At 26.2% G+C, this 8,113-nt stretch overlaps 7 non-coding genes across 7 annotated transcripts; 4 read left to right on the top strand and 3 right to left on the bottom strand.

The window, feature by feature from the left end:
- Positions 1–435: 435 nt before the first annotated feature.
- Positions 436–509, bottom strand: Trnan-guu (transfer RNA asparagine (anticodon GUU)). The gene has a single exon. It is a non-coding gene; the product is annotated as a tRNA-Asn (tRNA).
- Positions 510–1,250: 741 nt separating this feature from the next.
- Trnad-guc (transfer RNA aspartic acid (anticodon GUC)) lies at positions 1,251–1,322 on the bottom strand. Its single transcript has one exon. It is a non-coding gene; the product is annotated as a tRNA-Asp (tRNA).
- Positions 1,323–1,330: 8 nt separating this feature from the next.
- Positions 1,331–1,404, bottom strand: Trnai-aau (transfer RNA isoleucine (anticodon AAU)). Its single transcript has one exon. It is a non-coding gene; the product is annotated as a tRNA-Ile (tRNA).
- A 1,501-nt stretch (positions 1,405–2,905) lies between these two features.
- On the top strand, positions 2,906–2,977 carry Trnae-uuc (transfer RNA glutamic acid (anticodon UUC)). Its single transcript has one exon. It is a non-coding gene; the product is annotated as a tRNA-Glu (tRNA).
- An 861-nt stretch (positions 2,978–3,838) lies between these two features.
- Positions 3,839–3,912, top strand: Trnai-aau (transfer RNA isoleucine (anticodon AAU)). The gene has a single exon. It is a non-coding gene; the product is annotated as a tRNA-Ile (tRNA).
- An 8-nt stretch (positions 3,913–3,920) lies between these two features.
- On the top strand, positions 3,921–3,992 carry Trnad-guc (transfer RNA aspartic acid (anticodon GUC)). The gene has a single exon. It is a non-coding gene; the product is annotated as a tRNA-Asp (tRNA).
- A 741-nt stretch (positions 3,993–4,733) lies between these two features.
- Trnan-guu (transfer RNA asparagine (anticodon GUU)) lies at positions 4,734–4,807 on the top strand. The gene has a single exon. It is a non-coding gene; the product is annotated as a tRNA-Asn (tRNA).
- Positions 4,808–8,113: the final 3,306 nt, after the last annotated feature.

Below are 8,113 nucleotides of genomic sequence, written 5' to 3'. Positions count from 1 at the left end.
AAAGGCATTTAAACTGTTACGATTTTAGTTTAGTATTAAAAAGTAATTATTTAACAGTTTGGTTTTAATAGAGTATTCTAAGTGAAAATTAAAAAATGTATTTTTATTAAATTGTGTTTAATAAAAGTCTAGTTTTAGAAGTATACAATTTAAAATATATTTAAAATCAAATAGTCTTTAAATAAATAGTTGTTTGTTAGCGAAACTTATAAATTAAAAAAATACAAAAGTAGATAAATTTGAGTTGGGGTTAAACTATGTAAGAGATATCACATAGAACAAACAGCTTTCGACGATATTTTATGTAAAAAAAAAGTCAGAAAATTTTAGCATGATGATTTTTTCTTTTCAAAAAGACAAAAAAATAAGCTAAGTATATGTATATGTTCTCATTACGTAAAATGTTTAAGTATATTACAATGGCCTGAAAAAATACGTCCTCGGGTGGGCTCGAACCACCAACCTTTCGATTAACAGTCGAACGCGCTAACCGATTGCGCCACGAAGACTTGCTATTATATGACTTATTAAGTTTATAAACTTAAAAACCTGACAGGTAATGTTACCACTCACTGTGTTTACTAAAGTTAGTTCATGTTAAGTAATACTAATTGGAAACATTAGGAATTTTCTTTACGTTTAAATTATTTGAATTTGTTTTTTATGTACTTTACAAATAGTAAAAAAGTTTAAGTTTTAAATTAAACTTTTTGTGCATGTTTACTTATTTAGTAAAAACAAAAAAAAAACACAAAATTGACTTACCAACTTTAATACTTTATTTAGTTAAACTAAAATAACAAAAATTTATGAGTTAAAATTCAATAGTTTAGTTTCATACAATTATATTGATTCCAACTTCTAACAAGCACAAAACGTTTAATCACAACTAAAAAACTATTTTAGTCTAAATTGTAACATATTTTTTTATGAATAAAATTAATTTTATTACTTTGCTTTTGTACAACTTTTCACAGTTCAATAGTCAATTTTTGCTAAGTAACTAATTCAAAAGCTGAACATACTTCTAATTAGTATAACTTGCTACTAAATGACGTAGCAATTTCTAATTAAGTTTTCATTAATGTCAGTTTTCAGCAATTTTGTTTGGTGCTAAACAAAAATATTTAAAAAACTTTCAAAATTATTGACTAAAATATAAGATTTTCAATAAAAAAAAGTAACGAAAAACTATTTATAATAGAACTGTACTTTAAACTGATTATTTCAATACACAAAAGTTCAAAATTCTCCCCGTCGGGGAATCGAACCCCGGTCGCCCGCGTGACAGGCGGGAATACTCACCACTATACTAACGAGGATGGAAATGTGGCCAGTACGGGGATCGAACCCGCGACATTCGCGTTATTAGCACGACGCTCTAACCAACTGAGCTAACCGGCCACACATTTGATTCGACCTTACGCAGTTAATAAATCACAAAATAAACTTACTACATTTTCACTTTTCACAACCTGAAATAGCTTTACATTTTCTAATGCTTTATAATTTTTTTCTTCTACTAGTTTAGAACTAAAGCTAGATATTTTTTTATATTTTAGGTTTTAAGTTAGAACAAGTTCTACTAATTGTTTTTTATCATAAACTAAAAATAACTTCTTTATCAAAACTCTGTGGTTATGTTTAAACTATGATATGGTTCAACTTTAACTATAAAAAATTATAAACATTTATTCTAGTACTTGTAAAGTATTATAAAACTTAATTTGATAGTTGTATTTGATTAGTTAGTGACATCTACTATACAATTACAGTTACATAATTTGTTTATGTACCATGACTGTTCTAGACAGAAATTATCTAATCAAAGAATGCTTGTACTTTAGTAATTATATTGTGTAATCATTTTAGTAGGAGGTTTGATCTATTACATAAATTTTATTAAAAAGTATGTTTGATTGTAGTTATGAGGTATGAGAGTAGTAGCATTTTGAATTTAGGTGACTTTTGACTTTTTTATATACTTTAGTTTAAGTGTTTCTTTTTCAAACACTGGTTTTAACAGCTTCCTTAAGTGTTACAAGCATGTACTTTCTTAATAAATTAGACTAAATGTACTTTTTCTTATTTTCTGAGTATCATCAAATATAGTTTTCATTTTTGCTGTACACAACAAATTGTAAAGTTCACAGCAATTACTGTATGTTATACGATTTAAGAAAACTTGTTTTTAGCTTTAGTGAAACTACTTTTATAGATCATGAGCCGTTTTCTCAAAATGCAGTTTGAAAGCAAAACTCTTGAACAATATTGGTGTTGTTCAATGAATATGTTTCCAAAACTTGGTGAAAAAGCACTAAGTACTCTTATTCCATTCGCAACGACTCACTTGTGTGAGTCTGGATTTAGTACTCTTTTGTCAATAAAAACTAAATCAAGAAACGGCTTGAATGCACAGGCAGACATGCGAATTGCCATCAGCAACAAAATGCCACGTTTTCAGAAAGTTTTGTGCAAATAACAAGAACAAAAAAGTCATTAACTTTAGAGAAAATTTAAATTAAGTTCTTAATCTTTTCAAAATAAGATTGTATAAATAGAATTTTAATAATTTGTTAAATACCTTGTGAGTATAACGACGTGTCATTTAGGATTTTTATATTAAATACATAAGATTAGTTTAGTTTTTTGTTGTTAATTGAAAAAAAAATGTTTTTTATAAACATATATTTGTTTTTCTTCGTTTAATTGAATAGTAATTTATTTTTTTAGCTAGTTAAAAAATGAGCAGGAATACTCTTTTAAAATATGTTTTAAATAAATATGTGTAGGTATTTATTTTATGAGTTAGTCAAACAAATATAAAACAAGCAGTTATCTACATTTCTTTTATCATTGAACCAAAAAGTTTTATATAATCGCTATAAAAGCTCACCCTTCATAGTCCTACATGGTCTAGTGGTTAGGATTCCTGGCTTTCTCCCAGGCGGCCCGGGTACGATTCCCGGTGTAGGAAATCCTCAGACTTTAACTTTTAGTAGGCTAAAAACACCTGTAGTGGTTAAAAACTTTAAGAACCCCAGGTCTACAAGGAAGAATGAAAAAAATTAATGCAAGTAAAAATATTTAGTTAATTATTAAAAGTTGTTGTGTACAGCAAAAATGAAAACTATATTTGATGATACTCAGAAAATAAGAAAAAGTACATTTAGTCTAATTTATTAAGAAAGTACATGCTTGTAACACTTAAGGAAGCTGTTAAAACCAGTGTTTGAAAAAGAAACACTTAAACTAAAGTATATAAAAAAGTCAAAAGTCACCTAAATTCAAAATGCTACTACTCTCATACCTCATAACTACAATCAAACATACTTTTTAATAAAATTTATGTAATAGATCAAACCTCCTACTAAAATGATTACACAATATAATTACTAAAGTACAAGCATTCTTTGATTAGATAATTTCTGTCTAGAACAGTCATGGTACATAAACAAATTATGTAACTGTAATTGTATAGTAGATGTCACTAACTAATCAAATACAACTATCAAATTAAGTTTTATAATACTTTACAAGTACTAGAATAAATGTTTATAATTTTTTATAGTTAAAGTTGAACCATATCATAGTTTAAACATAACCACAGAGTTTTGATAAAGAAGTTATTTTTAGTTTATGATAAAAAACAATTAGTAGAACTTGTTCTAACTTAAAACCTAAAATATAAAAAAATATCTAGCTTTAGTTCTAAACTAGTAGAAGAAAAAAATTATAAAGCATTAGAAAATGTAAAGCTATTTCAGGTTGTGAAAAGTGAAAATGTAGTAAGTTTATTTTGTGATTTATTAACTGCGTAAGGTCGAATCAAATGTGTGGCCGGTTAGCTCAGTTGGTTAGAGCGTCGTGCTAATAACGCGAATGTCGCGGGTTCGATCCCCGTACTGGCCACATTTCCATCCTCGTTAGTATAGTGGTGAGTATTCCCGCCTGTCACGCGGGCGACCGGGGTTCGATTCCCCGACGGGGAGAATTTTGAACTTTTGTGTATTGAAATAATCAGTTTAAAGTACAGTTCTATTATAAATAGTTTTTCGTTACTTTTTTTTATTGAAAATCTTATATTTTAGTCAATAATTTTGAAAGTTTTTTAAATATTTTTGTTTAGCACCAAACAAAATTGCTGAAAACTGACATTAATGAAAACTTAATTAGAAATTGCTACGTCATTTAGTAGCAAGTTATACTAATTAGAAGTATGTTCAGCTTTTGAATTAGTTACTTAGCAAAAATTGACTATTGAACTGTGAAAAGTTGTACAAAAGCAAAGTAATAAAATTAATTTTATTCATAAAAAAATATGTTACAATTTAGACTAAAATAGTTTTTTAGTTGTGATTAAACGTTTTGTGCTTGTTAGAAGTTGGAATCAATATAATTGTATGAAACTAAACTATTGAATTTTAACTCATAAATTTTTGTTATTTTAGTTTAACTAAATAAAGTATTAAAGTTGGTAAGTCAATTTTGTGTTTTTTTTTTGTTTTTACTAAATAAGTAAACATGCACAAAAAGTTTAATTTAAAACTTAAACTTTTTTACTATTTGTAAAGTACATAAAAAACAAATTCAAATAATTTAAACGTAAAGAAAATTCCTAATGTTTCCAATTAGTATTACTTAACATGAACTAACTTTAGTAAACACAGTGAGTGGTAACATTACCTGTCAGGTTTTTAAGTTTATAAACTTAATAAGTCATATAATAGCAAGTCTTCGTGGCGCAATCGGTTAGCGCGTTCGACTGTTAATCGAAAGGTTGGTGGTTCGAGCCCACCCGAGGACGTTTTTTTTCAGGCCATTGTAATATACTTAAACATTTTACGTAATGAGAACATATACATATACTTAGCTTATTTTTTTGTCTTTTTGAAAAGAAAAAATCATCATGCTAAAATTTTCTGACTTTTTTTTTACATAAAATATCGTCGAAAGCTGTTTGTTCTATGTGATATCTCTTACATCAGTGGTTCCCAACCTTTTTGATGCCCCGCACCCCTAATATCTCTTAATTTGATCTTGCACCCCTAACCAGAGATGTTAAAATGCTAACAGTTACTATGGTAATTCAGCAATGAAGTGTTTTATTTTTGGTTTGTTTTAAGTTAATATTTTCACGCTTGAGTAAACAAAGCAGAGCTTTTTAACATGTCTGCCCCTAACACTATATGCTATTATTATTTATTAATAATTTGATTATAAAATTATTGCTTTTAATAATTAATAATTTGTATTTTAATTTTTATGATAGTGTACTATATTAACAAAAACAAAATACTTGGAAATTTAGAAATATAATGAACTATATTCGAACAAGTTATATCTATTTTTAATTTATACAAAAACAATGCTTCAGCCGATGTCTTTTTCATTTAGTTTTTTAAGATTTAAAAAGATATTAGAAGTGAGGAAAAAGCACTAGAAATTAATAAATATTAGGCTTAAAATTAAAAATAAACTTTTTATACATTTTGTTATGAATATGTGTACTTAAAAAATAAAAATCATCTGTTTTAAGTTAAGCTTATGTGATGTTTTATTTTCAAAACTATTGGCAGCTAGGAGGTTTCAAAATAATAAGGGTTTTAGTTAAGATTTTTTAAAGGTAAAAGATTTAAAAGTCTTAAATTGAAAAAGATATGTATAAAAGCATATACAAAAATAAAGTTTGTATGCTTACAACAGTGGTGTAGCATCTATTTTGGTCAACAAAATTCCCTAAATTAAAACTTTTGTAATTAGCTATAAAAAGATCTTTTTATAAGTAATATAATTGAAATTAATTCATTAAGTAAAATAAGTTCGAAGTAACTGTTTTAAAAAATACTTAGAATTATTAGAAGTTACTTGAATAGAAGATTACATTATAAATATAATAGATTTAACAGAACCTGTTCTTAACAGCTAATAAAAAACCTGCTTAAGATACTAATTTTTATTTAAGTATTTCAACAAAATAGATGCTAGCTCATAAACTGTTTTAAACAACTAATGGCCAGTTAAGAAAATAAAATATTTAAAGAGTAGATGATTAAAATTCACAGGTGTAAAACTCTAAGAAAGCTTTAATGAAATGTTAATTCTAAACTAACAGCTATTTTATGAAATTAATAAAATGAATTTACTTCTAGAAAAGCGCTCTTGCTCTATGATTTACAACCAAAATTAATTTATTCAGAAAATTAGCGCCAACTTCTTTTTATAACAAAATGTACTTTTTAACTTTGTAAACTTTATTAGAGAGTGAAAATCTCCTTATTTATCATACAAAAATGAAAAGCCATCTCGCACCCCCTGGAATGCTGACTTGCACCCCCAAAGGGTGCGAGCACCCCTGGTTGGGAACCTCTGTCTTACATAGTTTAACCCCAACTCAAATTTATCTACTTTTGTATTTTTTTAATTTATAAGTTTCGCTAACAAACAACTATTTATTTAAAGACTATTTGATTTTAAATATATTTTAAATTGTATACTTCTAAAACTAGACTTTTATTAAACATAATTTAATAAAAATACATTTTTTAATTTTCACTTAGAATACTCTATTAAAACCAAACTGTTAAATAATTACTTTTTAATACTAAACTAAAATCGTAACAGTTTAAATGCCTTTAATAGTACATATTATAAACTGTTAAGAAGACCATAAAGAGTACTTGAAAAAAGAGTATAAAACAAGTACATGTTTTTAACTTTTTAACTTTTTTTACAAACTTCTATTTTAAGTAATAAAATTTCTACGTAAACTATTGCTAATAGAAATAAATTGTAAAACACCGTTTTAAACCAAAACTAGTCTACTGAACTGTCATACGAATTACTTTGTAAACTTTGTTGTTAACTTTGATAAAAGTAAGTTATAACGGTGATGACAGAAAAAAAGTTCAAATTGTTGTATTTTTGTAAAGTTTGATTCAAATGAAGATATTTTGAACGTTTTTTTAGTTTAATAGAAAGTTTGACCTATTGTTTCAGAAAAAACTATAGGAGTAACAACAACACTAGGTATCGAATAATTTGTGTAAAGATATACTTTAGCAATAAAAATCCGACACACCTAGATTAAAACGCGTGAACCTGTATTTTTAAAAATTTATTATTTAACATAATTTTTAGACAAAACATTAAAATTAATTATTAGTCTTTTTAGTAAAGAAAGCAATTTCTCATAAAACATCAAGTTTAGAAAATTTACTTTTTATGTTGTAATTTTGAACTTCACTTAAACTGTTATGATACTTAAAGTAATTAGCAGAAACAAAAGGAGAAAAAAACAATTAAAAATAAAAAACATTTGAAACATATTTATCCGATATAAACTTTTTGTGTATACTTTATAAAATGATTTGTAATCTAATTATGAAACGAACTTTTTAGTTTAAGTTGCCGTGACGGGAAGTAGTTTGCTAATTTTTACGCAGTATATTGTAAAAATTTGTATTTGAAACTTTTTTTTTGCAAACTTAAGTATTTATATTGAAACAAGTTAAAAGTTTTTGTAATGTCTACTTACAAGTTTTAAAACTACACTCACAAAGTTTAAATACTTTATAAAGCTTAATCATAAAACGATTTTTTTTTCTAGTCAGAATTTGAGAATTTGTTTTGTGTTTTGTCTCAAAACCTCACAAAAAAGCTAAATTAATATTTTAAAAAATCTTAAACAACCTTCTAAATTTTGATTATAAATAACTGCTCATGTACTTAAAATGCTCGAAGTAGTAAGAGTTTCAAAAACTAAAGATAATTAAGCTAAAAAACTTTTCTTCAAAATGCTTTTGCACTCAAAGGTACAAAAGTATTAAAACTCAAGTGCACAAAAAATGAACTCAGATATTAAAACCAACTGTTTGACGCTACTTAGACATATTTAATTTTATCTATTTGCTTTTTAGATATAATAATTAATACAACAGTTTTTGGTAAGTATTCTTTTATTGTTCATGAATGTTTTTTAAACTTCGGTGAAAGCTGCTTTCTATGATTTTTGAAAGAAAGTTAGAAAAAAAGCTTCAAAAAAACTTTGAAAATTTTTTACAAGCATTTAACTGGCTCGCTCAGGTCCGAGTGGTATTTTTCTCCAGTGGAC

Source organism: Thalia democratica, chromosome 2 (assembly GCF_965202585.1).
Source record: "Thalia democratica chromosome 2, ktThaDemo2.hap1.1, whole genome shotgun sequence".
In the NCBI taxonomy this organism is placed as follows: domain Eukaryota; kingdom Metazoa; phylum Chordata; class Thaliacea; order Salpida; family Salpidae; genus Thalia; species Thalia democratica.
The sequence above is the reverse complement of the archived record's forward strand: the minus strand, read 5'-3'. Positions and strand labels throughout refer to the sequence as shown.